The 12516-nt window shown below is 60.6% G+C and overlaps 1 protein-coding gene across 13 annotated transcripts in view; it reads right to left on the reverse strand.

Annotated features, from left to right (window-relative positions):
* RBFOX3 (RNA binding fox-1 homolog 3) overlaps positions 1–12516 on the reverse strand; it is a 139316-nt gene that overhangs the window by 58646 nt on the left and 68154 nt on the right. For 2 of the 13 annotated variants that reach the window (XM_064395468.1, XM_064395464.1), the window contains exon 1: positions 3774–4001. The exons of 10 other annotated variants lie outside the window; for them this stretch is intronic. The gene's annotated coding sequence lies outside the window, so the exon portion shown is untranslated. Of the gene's footprint in view, positions 1–3773; positions 4002–12516 lie in introns of those variants that run through there. One more of the 13 variants, XM_064395460.1, reaches the window with a different exon arrangement.

Consider the following 12516-nt stretch of genomic DNA (forward strand, 5'->3'; position numbering starts at 1 on the left):
TCGCTCCAGAGCCCTGAGAAAATCCCAGCTGCACCCCCAGCCCAGCCCAGGGCTCCCCACGGCCTGGCCGGGCAGGAGGAGCCAGCAGGGAGCAGGGAGCACATCCCTCCTGTCCCCAGTGCCCAAACCCCTGTGCAGCAGGAGAACCAAACCCCCAGGCTGCTCTGAGTGAACAGAAGGGCTCAGCACACACGAGGGACCCCTGGCCTGGCACAGCCGGGTGGCACAGCCTGGTGTCCCCTCCCAGCCCCCCTTCCCAAGGGAGCCACGCTGCTGGCCGTGCCCAGGGGCAGGTGGGTGTCCCTGAGCAGTGCGGGGTCACCATGCACTCCCAGAGGCAGCTCTGAGTGTCCCTTGATGGGCTGTGCCAGCTGAGTGTCCCCAGCCGGGCTGTGCCAGCCCTCGGTGGCCCACAGCCCCTGCAGGCAGCCAGGGCAGTGCTGGCTCCTCACAGCCAGCCCCAGCAGCCCCTCCACAGCCACATCTTCTCTCCTCAGCATCCTCCCCGAGCGCCAGAGCACCCTCCAGTGATGGGCCTCCCATGCAGGAGCTCCTTAAAAATGTAAATTGGGAACAGCCTCACAGCACAGGAGGAAAATCACTGTAAACAAAATCGCAGTTGCTGTGGAAACCATTAAAAATAGATTCCCCACGCTCCCCCTTTTGTGCTGGGTATTATACAGCTGGGTTCCTTCATTCTGCATTATTATTGCTTTTTAATTATGAATAATTTCCTCCCTTCTATAGGAAGATGGAGTAAAAAACAGAACTTTCCAAACGAGGGGCCTTTAGGATATGTTTCAATATGCAAATGAAGGCAAACATGCATTCAGTGCTGTTTATGCCAGGGGGTGAAAATCTTCCTGCAATCCTCCCATGCCACATCCCCCTTTCCCCCAGCCAGGAAGGCCGGTGCCCACAATCCCACCAGCAGCTGGACCAGGATGAAGGGGATGGGCACAGATAAGTGGGGTCACAGCTCAGCAAGGCAGGCACCGTGCTGCCCTGCCCACCCTGCCACGCTGCCCACACTCCTCAAACCCCACGGGACAGGGACCAGCTCTGCCTTCACAGGAGTTCTGCAGGCTCAGAAACACCCACACCAGACAACCTGTGGTGCCCCAGCCTGGCACAGAGCCCACAGGTGCTGGGTGAGCACTGGGAGCAGGGACACGCTGCCCCACGGCACGGGAGTGCCAGCAATGCCACTGAACAGGAAACACTCAGAATATCTGGACAACGGCGCTACCTGGGAAGATGGTCCCATTCCAGAGTGTGACTCAGTGGCTATTTGCAGCCCCGGTGCACAGGGGAGGACGCTCGTGCCCCGTGGTCAGCCCCCGGCGCCACGCCGGGTGCCAGCTGCAGCCCTGGCAGCCGCGTGGCACCGGCAGCTCCTGCCCGCGGCACCGCGCGGAAGGTGCCCGAGCAGGCTGGCCCTGGCCCACGGCCACGCACTTCCCTCTGCCACAGAGGAGCAGATGGACGGGGATGGGAACCCTCCAGTGCATGCTGAGCCCGTGTCCTACCCGCCCTGGCACCGTGTGCCCGTGCCCGGGGCCCGGAGCACCCAGAGCTGCGGGACAGACGGATCCGTCTGTCCACGGTGCCCCTGCTCAGGGTCAGGAGCTGCACGGGCCAGAGTGCCACAGACACCCCCATCTCCCTTCATCCCCCTGAGGGTCACAAACACCCCCACCTCCCTCCATTCCCCTGAGGGTCACAGACACCCCCATCTCCCTTCATCCCCCTGAGGGTCACAGACACCCCCACCTCCCTTCATTCCCCTGAGGGTCACAGCCCCATCTCCCTTCATCCCCCTGAGGGTCACAGACACCCCCACCTCCCTTCATTCCCCTGAGGGTCACAGACACCCCCATCTCCCTCCATTCCCCTGAGGGTCACAGCCCCACCTCCCTTCATTCCCCTGAGGGTCACAGACACCCCCATCTCCCTCCATTCCCCTGAGGGTCACAGCCCCACCTCCCTTCATTCCCCTGAGGGTCACAGACACCCCCATCTCCCTCCATTCCCCTGAGGGTCACAGACACCCCCACCTCCCTTCATTCCCCTGAGGGTCACAGCCCCATTTCCCTTCACTCCCCCTGAGGGTCCAGTCTCCAGCACAAGAGGAACGTGGCTGGCTTTGACTTTGGGGAAGTTTCACTGCCCCATCCCAGTGTGGGCAGATAACGCTGAGCAGTGCCAACGGGCCAGAGGCATTACAGAGGGGGTACAAAAAGCAGGCTGGAAAACCCCAAACAGGCCTGGCTTTGGAGTGTGGGACTTTCACAGTTAAGAAGAGGAAGTTTTCTTTGGTTTTCTGCAGATACTCAACTGGAGCAGGCCAGAACTGAGGGGAGAGGGCAGCTGCCTGACTTGAGGGCAACTTTAGCGCCCACCTCCTTCTAAAAATCCCTGGAGAAAACAAGACCCCTTCTCCACAGAGACAAACTCTCCCAAATCTCATGTCGAGTGCTTTAGTGCTCATCTCTTCCATACACGCAGATTTCCAAGTACCCTCAAGCACCAACACGAATGACAGAGCCCAGGGCCAGAAGGGCCCTTAGGCCTGGCCAGAGCATTCCTGGAACACAGCCCAAGGGCTCCAGGGCTGTGTTCAGGCACTGAGTGCCTTCCTCCCACACAGATATCCCTCTATGATCCACAGATAGCAAGCAAAAGAGAAACCCCCACAGGCTTAAGCCATTCCGGTGCTTAATTACCTCTCTGATAAAAATATGCACTTTGTTTCCAGTCAGGGTTTGTCTTAGGGAGCTTTCAGAGCCTGGCTCTTCTGTCTTTTCCCTGCTAAATTAGAGCGCTCTGTACCCACAGACATCTCTTGATCACAAGCTAAAACAACCCACATCGTCAAGCCACCTCTTAAACTTCTCTTGGATGAAAAGTTCAACCTACTTAGGCTCAGTCTCCCCCAGCAGAGCAGCTTTTTCAGCCCATGAACCATTTCTGCAGCTCCTTCCTGCACATTTCCCGTGCCGCCAGTGTTTTTCCAGCACAGGCCCCAGCATGGTGCCAGCACATGTTTGCCCCTCACTGCCCACGGGCCTTTAACCCACCCAGACCAGGGCTGCAGCCACAATCAGCCTGACGGAGATGGGGGACAGCCAGCCCTGGGGCAGGGGGTGACAGCCATGGAGAGTGGCCAGCTGCCCCCCTCCCCTCCTGCCAGCTCCCCCCTGATCAAGATGGTCCCCAAACCCCTGTGACAGCCAGCAAGCTGTGCCTGGGCCAAGGGGACAGCTGACACCATTGTCACCCCAGCGCCGCGTCCTCCAGGCTCAGCAGGTCCAGGTCATGTGTTTGTCACCACCACTCCAGGCAAGGAAACGGCCCCTCAGGAGGCAAAGATGCCTTAAAACCCACCTGGGAGCTTGCCTTCAGGAGGGGGGGCAGCAATCAGGACTGGGGAGCCCCAGAGCAGACGTCCCACAGAGCACCCCAAACCCAGAGGCACCAAAGGTCCCCAGCAGGGCCCAGCTCTGCTCCCCACCCTGCCCCTGAGCTCTGCTGCCCGAGCCCCCCAGCCATGGGGCTGCAGTGGGGCGTGACCTGGGGCTGGGGCTGCAGCCCAGAGCAGCAGGACAGCGGGATGCCAGGACAGACCCCTCAGCAGAGCCCTGCACCTGAGAATAGCCCAGAGCTGGCAGTGTGGCACTGGAGTCCCCAAACACACACGTCAAGGCAAACCAAGAGCCCCAGCCCCAGTGCTGGGAGAGGGAGCACACCAGCAGATCCCCAGGAATACTCACAGGCTGCCTGGCTCCTACTGTCAGCACATCCATCCCGTCAGCACACACTTCCAGTCAGGAAAGCCAGGCAGGGCAGGTCATGGTGATGCCCAGAAACTCCTGAAATCCTCCCCAGCTCCACCTGGCAGCAGTGTCCCTGCCTGCCAGCACAGAAGACCAGGGAGCAGTCTGGGGAGCCCCAGCTCCATGTGCTCCCTGTCAGACGAGGTCCTGCTCCAGCCACAACTGCATTCCTATTTAATCCTCAGCAATTACACTCACATGCTGCAAGACAAATACATTTTAGAAGCCCTCAGTTAAATGTGGATAATTACGGCTGCCTGCACCAGGGGACAGCCCTGCCCAGGCTCAGGAGGAAGAATCACATCCTGATTCCACCAAGGCTGTAAATTAGTGAGGAGCATCCCAATGGCAGCAGAGTAATTACCAGCTCCCACATCCCCCCTTGCTGTGGGCTGCTGCTCCCCTGCTCCCCACTCCCGCGTCCTCCCGCGCAGCACGGGTGTTCCCAGGCATATGCTGCTGTTAATGGGGCTTCTGTCACTTCAGCTGCTGGCAGAGATTATTTTATCTTGGGAACCCTCTCCCAGTGCCAGAGCCCAGGCTTTCAGCTCTAAATCATCCACAGGGGAACTCACAGGTGCGGGGAAACACAAGGTGGAAGCATCACTTTGCGATTGTGCTTTGTGCCACAAAGGCAGCAGCACAGAGAGGGGGGGACCCAGCAGGACCACCCCTGGCAGAGCCCCAGGAATGCACCCAAGTCCAGCAGGCACAGAGGAGCACGGGGAGTGAGGGACAAAGGGGGAACACAACCAGCTGGGTATGGGCAGGGAGATAGTGACAGGTGAGTGTGCAAGCCCAGATTTACCCAGCAGAGCACTGGCACGGATTTACCCAGATTTACCCAGCACAGCACTGGACATCCTCCACCTGCAGCATTCTCCTGGCAGCCCAGGCCCAGCTCTGCCGTGGAGCCATGGGATGGAGCAGGGATGGTTCCTGCACTCCGGGCAGGCAGCACCAGCAGCTCCCATTCCCACTCCACCCCCGGAGCACCACGGGCTCTGCATGGCACTGCCATGGTGTGCCAGAGCCCCACCGACCCTCCCAGTGCCCAAGCACTGTGCCCACACCCCGAGGAGAGGGGGCACCGCTCCATGGCTGGCACGGTGGGCACGAGCAGATGGAGGCTCAGCACGGCTCCTGCCAGGGAAAGCTCGTGCACTTTACCACTGCTGAGCAGCTTCTGTGTTCCTGAAATATCCTCTTCCCCTGGGCAACTTCATATGTGAGTCTTGGGACTTGTCGGAGCATTAAACTGACATCTAGGTCACGGTAAGGAATAGCTCAACGCCTCCAGGAAAAAGGGTTTTCCTTCCACATCCCAGCACCTCCTCCACCAGCTCAGTGCTCAGCCCAGGAGCCAGCACTTAACAGGGGTGACCACTTCTAGCTGAGAATGAAGGAGGCTGTGGGGGTGGAAACGGGATTAAAACCATTTCTGAGGCATGGTCTGGAGATTAGCTGCCTTTTCTGAAGTTCTCTTGGCTCTTCATGGTCCCTGGAGCAGCACCTTTGCAGGAAGAGGCACTGGCAGGATTTAAGGCCCAGGGAGCCTGGCTGGACACAAGCCAGGGCCAGCAAACAGAGCCTCACCACATTTAGCCTGGCAGATGCTATACCCAAGAACCATGAGTGATCCATCCTGACCACCAACACCATCCCCTTGGTGGCAAACAGCCCCTGGCCTTGCTGGGCTAATGCCAGCCCTGCCTGCAGCCCCTGGGTGCTGCACAGCAGGGCAGTGCTCTGGAGTCCAGCCCTGGGTGCTGCACAGCAGAGCAATGCTCTGGAGTCCAGCCCTGGGTGCTGCACAGCAGGGCAGTGCTCTGGAGTCCAGCCCTGGGTGCTGCACAGCAGGGCAGTGCTCTGGAGTCCAGCCCTGGGTGCTGCACAGCAGAGCAATGCTCTGGAGTCCAGCCCCGGGTGCTGCACAGCAGGACAATGCTCTGGAGTCCAGCCCTGGGTGCTGCACAGCAGAGCAATGCTCTGGAGTCCAGCCCTGGGTGCTGCACAGCAGGGCAGTGCTCTGGAGTCCAGTTCTGGGTGCTGCACAGCAGAGCAATGCTCTGGAGTCCAGCCCTGGGTGCTGCACAGCAGGGCAGTGCTCTGGAGTCCAGCCCTGGGTGCTGCACAGCAGGGCAGTGCTCTGGAGTCCAGTTCTGGGTGCTGCACAGCAGGGCAGTGCTCTGGAGTCCAGCTCTGGGTGCTGCACAGCAGGGCAGTGCTCTGGAGTCCAGCCCTGGGTGCTGCACAGCAGGGCAGTGCTCTGGAGTCCAGCCCTCAGCCCTGTTCTCTCCCCCATGTGCCCCAACCCCAGCTCACTGCCCCCAGTGCCTCTGCCACAGCATCACCAGCAGGGAGAAAGGGTCAAATGTGGGATGCTCAGGCTGTGGGACAGAGAGGGGGCAGAGCTGAGGGACAGGGATGGCGGGACAGAGGGCTGGCCCTGCCCTCCTGGGGAGAGCTGAGCCCATGGAGCACCCGTGCCATCCCTGTCCCCGTCCCTGTCCCCGGTGTGTCACGGTGATGGAGTGGTGGATGCAGGCACCGTAATGGTTTCATCAACTTAGCTACTTTTTATGAGAAATTTGTTCCAATCCCTTCCCTCTCCCCGGCTGCTGTCACCTTAACAGATGTCAGACCTGAAAGAATAATAATCCTGGCAGGAACCCCTGAACCGGAGCGAGCGGCGTCCCAGGGAGAAGGCAAGAGCACGAAGAAAACTCATTTTTGCAGCAGCTCAGGACCACTTGGAGCTGCCCCAGCCTGACACTGCCTGGGCTGGGAGATTGGCTTGTGCCCTCCTCTTCCTCCCTGGGGGAAACCTGCCCCGTGCAGATGTTCTGCTGTGCTGGTGAAACAGCTCTGGGGAGGAGCCCCTCAGCCCCAGCCCGTCCATCCTGCTGGCTCCATCTGGACTCCATCCAACCCCCCACCTAGAGAACACCTGAAATCCACCTCCTCTCCCCGACACAATTCCCACCCCTGTTCCTGTCCCTGACACTGCTGTAAGAACCTTCATCAAGGGAACAAGCACAGGCAGAGCCAGTGCCAGCAGAATGGGCACACACGTGGGGGCAGATCTCACCATGCCCCACATCCTGCTGCTGGACTGCCCTGGCCACTGCCTGGCAGGGCTGGGCACAACCAGGCTGGGCAGAGATCCATCACACCCTCAGTCCCTGCAGCCTCCTGCCCCGGGAGCTCACCTCATCCAGCCTGTGCAGAGATTCATCACACCCTCAGTCCCTGCAGCCTCCTGCCCTGGGAGCTCACCTCATCCCCAGCCAGTGCCAGGGCACAGCACGGGCAGGAGACGGTGGCACGGTGCCACCATCACGGTGCCACCATCACGGTGCCACCACTGGGCCAGCACGGTCCCTCCTGCCACCGAGGCTGTGCAGGCTCCAGGACACCCCAGAGGGCACCAGGGATCCCCGGGCTGAGCCTGCAGGCACCGGAGCAGCTGGAGCAGGCGGGGGCAGCAGGATGGGCAGCAGAGACACCGGGCGGCTTCCCCGGCACGCAGCAAAGCCCCGGGCACCGATGTGGGGATTCCCAAGGCTGCAAGTGCCAGACCTGCCCTCGTGCTGCCTTCTCCTGTGAGGAGCTGCTGCTCTGCGATGAGTCATTGCTGGAAGACGAATTCTATTTAAAGGATGTTATTCGTAGGAATCGAGTTTTAATAACGGGGCATCAAACAAGCAGAAAATACCCTACTTCCAAGCGGAGCGAAGTTTCTGTATGTTAATTTATACAGCACAACCACCGCTGGGAGGAATAACACCATGCAGAGAGCTCCTCTCCCTGACACAGCAGTGGAGGGAGCCCTGCCCTGCTCCCTGGAGCGTTTCCCGGGCACGGAGAGCAGGGATGGGACTGGCAGGCCGGGCACGGCTGTGGCACAGCTGTGGCACAGGCCTGGGCTCTGGCCGCTGCTGCCGCGCTCCCAGGAGCCTTCGGGCTCTGTTTCGCTGCCAGTGGGAGGGCGGGAGGAGACAGCGCAATGCTCGCTTTAAAAATAGATCAAACCCTCTGCTATGGAGCCATTTTATTAGAGCAGCACAAGCTGCCGGGCTGGTGACACCTCTGCGAGCACCCAGGGAAGTTTTCCCAGATGGATTTGAAGAGTGAGGGGAAGAAACAAAGACGAAGCAGGCTTGTTTTCCAACAGAAAAAAAAGAAAGCGTGGGGGAGAAGCCTGTCTGCACTTGAGCTCCTCACCCCGTCCCCAGCCCAAAATCCCTGTCCCCAGCCCACATTTCTCCACAAACACCTCTCAGGCATCACCAGGTGCCTTGGTGCCAGCACTGCAGCAAGGGCTGAACCTCTCACACGAGCATGAAACCTTGGCTCATCCCAAATCTGCTCCTCTGCCCAGTGTGGTGACTCCCAGTCCCCCACCAGGTCACGTACCAGGGACAGCATGTCCTCCATCCCAGAAACCCCCCAGAACTGGCCCAGGACATCCTGTCAAGCTGCACTGGGCCACAGCACTGGAAAGCACAGCACAGAGAGGAGAGGGGCCAGGGCAAGGAAAGACCCCCCAAGCCCCCATATGTAGAACAGGAGCTCAGTGAAAAGCAGCGTGGAATTACACAGCAAACAGGTGAGATCTAATGTACCTCATGATCTGTATCTAAGATCTGCCTGTACCTAACGCAGCTCAGGCCACAGTAAGTTGGGAATGTGAGTGGCTGGGCCAGCAGCAGCACCCCAGTGGGACGGGGGGCAGGGGGAGGGCGTCAGCCCGGAGGGGGCTGGCAGGCCCTGAGACTGAGCAGCACAAAGCCCAAAGCACTGAACACGGAAGCATCTGCTGCAACCTGGGAAGCACATGGAGACATCTGAGAGCATTACTCAGCCTCGGGCTGACTCTGAGTCACTGGCTCCAGCATCTGGGAGGAGAGTGAGTGTGAGCGTGTGAGTGTGAGTTTGTGAGTGTGAGCATTTGAGTGTGAGTGTGTGAGTGTGAGCATGTGACTGGCAGTGTGTGTGAGTGTGTGAGTGTGTGACACAGTGTGCTCCCGGGCTGCCTGGCACTGCAAGCTCTGGGGGAGGGCGGCTGTGCCAGCCTGGCTGGCGCTGGATCCGTGCCAGGGGATGACCCTGCCTGGGAGGGTCAGGCTGCCAGGGGATGGAGAGCTGCTCCAGGAGCACACAGAAGGAGCAGGACAGAGGAGCTGGTCTGAGCCGAACCAAAGCTTCTCTATAAGTACACAGGGAATGGGCACTGGTACAACAAAAATGGGTGTAAAGGGCTGCAGATAAAGGGAGGCAGAAGGGAATGAGGAGGGACAGGCACTGGGTGAGGAAAGGGGCTGCAGGGGGACTGCCTGGACAGTGGGACTGGGCTGAGGGCTCTGGGTCTCTCTCTAAGACACACCTTTAAACACCTCCAAACACCCCACAGATGTTTCACTGCTTCCATCCCAGAGCAGACAGGAGATGCCCACAGCAGAGCAGCCCTTGTCCCCACAAGCAGCAACCATCCACCATGGAAAGCCAGCAGAAGGTGGGGTGGGACAAACACTCACTGGCCACTTGACCAGACCCCTTCCCACTGGAAAGCATCCCCTGGAAAGCTGCTCCCTGCGTTGTCCAAACTGTTTTGCTAACTGTGCAGCAATCCAGGCTGCTGTTCAGATGGAAAGTCTCCATCCCATAATAAACAGTGTACTATTTATAAACCTGAAAACGTCTTTATTATTATTATTTTCCCCCAGAAAAAAACCATAATAAACCCCCCCTGCACACTGCTGTTAAACACACCCCAGCACGGCCCCGCAGGTCCGCAGCGCTGGTGCCGCTTCCCCAGGCAGTGCCCAGCAGAACAGATGGCAGTGTGGGCGTTAGGTACCAGCCTCCTGGCAATCCGAACATCTGTTACCGTTAGAAAATGCTAATTGCCATCAATCAGGACAGCACCTACCCACATTTACATGCAAGCACAAAAAAATTACGTCTAAATTTCTCCGAGTACAACACTTGCTGCATGTTAAGTAACCGGAGCTGCTCAGATGCTGCGGGCAGCCCGGCACCGGCGCGGTGGGTGATGCTCCGCGGTGAGCACCGGCAGCGCCCGCCGCACACGGGGCACAGCCCCGGGGCTCAGCCCAGCCCCGCACAGAGCTCCCTGCCCGCAGCCGCAGCCCCGTCCTGCCCGGGAGTCCTCGGGAGGACAGTCCCCGTGCCCCAGGCGCTGCGGGGCACCGCGTCCTGCTCCCCTGCACGGCGCTCACCCCGACACGCCAGGCACAGCGGGAGCCCCTCGCCCCCTCCAGTGACTCCACCACAGCTCGGGGTCCGGCGCCCTGACCGGCTGCGCTGGGGGCCACGAGAGCCCCACTCGCTCCGCTGCTCGCCTCGCCCTGCCCTCCGCACATCCTGGTCAGAGAGCCCGGCCGGGTCTGCTCCCGCCGGCCCCAGGGCAGGGACAGCATTCCCCGGGCAGGGCCGGCATCCCCCGGGCAGCGACACTGCCACACAGCGCCTGAAGCCACCTGCGGGCACTGCCCGGCCCCGGCTGCCCCTCGCAGCCCACGCACCTTCTCCATCCCCGGAGGGCACAGAACAATGGGATCACAGCCAGCTGCAGCGTGGGTCACCAGAGATCCCATCACAGGGCCCAGAGCGACAAGGCCGTTCGCGTTCGGAAGAAGCACAGGCACAAATCTTGGACAGAGAACTTGGACACAAAGTTCAGTGAGAGAAGAACGAAAACAAGGAACCTGGTGCACGGTGATCCCCAAGTGCAGCCCCCTCCGCAGCGGTCCCATGGGATGCTCCGGCAGCCGGAGCTGGCGAGCGGCCCCGCTCCTCACCCCGCGGCTGCCGGGCCCCCGCCTCCCTCGCAGCCGGGAGCTGCGCCGGAATGCAAATGATGCTCCAGGCGAGTGCCAAGAGCTCCTTGTTCCTTCCCCAATTTAGGACACCTCTCGGTGCTGCAGCCCGCACGGAGTTCGTAGGAGGCTGCAAGGGTGCCAGAGGAGCTGAGCCTGCCCAGGGTGACTCTTCGACACCAAAGCTGCACCTTGCAGTGCAATTTTCCCTTCCCTTGGATCTGTTCCCTCAGGACCACAGCCCTGGATGACAGCTCTGAAAGAAACTTCACACGGCAGAAGCCTTTCCACCTGCTGCCCTCCTGGGCACAACACGGACTCCCTGGTGCCCTCTGTGCCAGCTGCAGGCACTGCTGCCTCGGCTCCTGGAGACAACTCAGGCCCTTGCCAAGGCAGAGCACAGGAGGAGTGACCCCACTGCCGAGGCGAACACGGGCTGGAGGAGCGGCTGGAGCCCGGAGCAGCCTCACTGTGCACCACACCCCTCCCACAGGCACGGGCAGCCGGCGATCGTAGTGCACAGTGGATTTCCCCGCAGCCCTCACGTTAGGGCTGTTGGGCTCTGGCTCCATCCCCTGGTTCACCCCACATCCCTCGCAGCCTGGGCTCCCTGCCAGGCTCCCGCCGGCCTGAGCAGGTTGTGGCACCGCTGCCGCTTCCCGCGGCTCCCACCGTTACTCAGCAGCCGAGGGAACGGCTCAGAGCTCCAAGGTCACTCAAAAACACCATCTGTCCACGCACTGCTCCTCGCCCTGGGGAGAGCAGCACAGAAATTGTTTCAATGCACTGAAGGCCACTGTGCCCCTCTCCACCTGCATGCCAGCATCTCACGGCGCTCACTCAGCCTCGGCTCACGAGGGGCGACCACAGCATCAATGTCCACTGATGCCCCCCACACCCTCCACACCACGAGGGCACCCAAGGGCTCCAGCAGCTGACAGGGAAACCTCCCAGAGTGCTTGGGAGAGACTGCCTGTGCTGGCCAGAGCCACCTCTGTGACCCCTGGCTGGTGGCCTCACCAGTTCCATAGCATGGCAGGCAACGGTGGGAGTGTAGCCGACCTTGCATGAGGGGAAAAAGTCACAGGAGCACCCCAACATCCCCAGAAACTGCAGCTCCAGGTTCCCTCCCCCTGCACTGCCTGGGGACTATTTCTGGGGAGCTGAACTCACTTGCATTTGGGCTCTGAAGTCACATTCATCTCTGCTTGTGCTACTTCTCCCACACCTAAAAGTGTCACAACACGGCACCGTCCCGGGCGCAGCAGTTGTCCCCCACATGCCACGTCCCAGATGCTCCTGTGCTCACAGCCAGGCACTTCCCCAGCCCCGGTGTCTCGCCAGGACGGCACAGGGCTGCCAGCACGGGCTGGGGGCATGGGGGGACTGAGTCACACCCAGCTGCAGCAGTAAATAAATATTTGATTTGAGCAAACCCAATCCCAGGGAGCACACCCGGCTGTGCCCCTCATCCACGGGCATCTCAGCAGCTAATTCCTCCATCCACCAGCCCTGGCTGTGGCTCCAGGTGGGCACTGCCCCCAGGGCTGCCCAGAAGGAGTTCCCTGCACCCCAGTGGCCCCGGGACCCTGCCACGCTGGCCCCGTGGCCCCGCAGCGAGTCCCACTGTGTGCAAGATCCCTTCCATATGGGAGCAGCCAGCGGAGCTGCCAGCTCCCAGCTCCGGCGCTTGCCGCTACATCTGGAAACTCTTCTCACCCTTAATTGTTTCTAATGCTTTAACACACGGAGTGACTAATAAGACACTAATTGGGCGGCGTTAGCAGGGAGCGGAGCCGGAGCGCTGGCAGTGCCCTCCGCGCCGGGCCGCCGGC

The sequence above is a fragment of the Passer domesticus genome, chromosome 20, assembly GCF_036417665.1.
Source record: "Passer domesticus isolate bPasDom1 chromosome 20, bPasDom1.hap1, whole genome shotgun sequence".
Lineage (NCBI taxonomy): Eukaryota > Metazoa > Chordata > Aves > Passeriformes > Passeridae > Passer > Passer domesticus.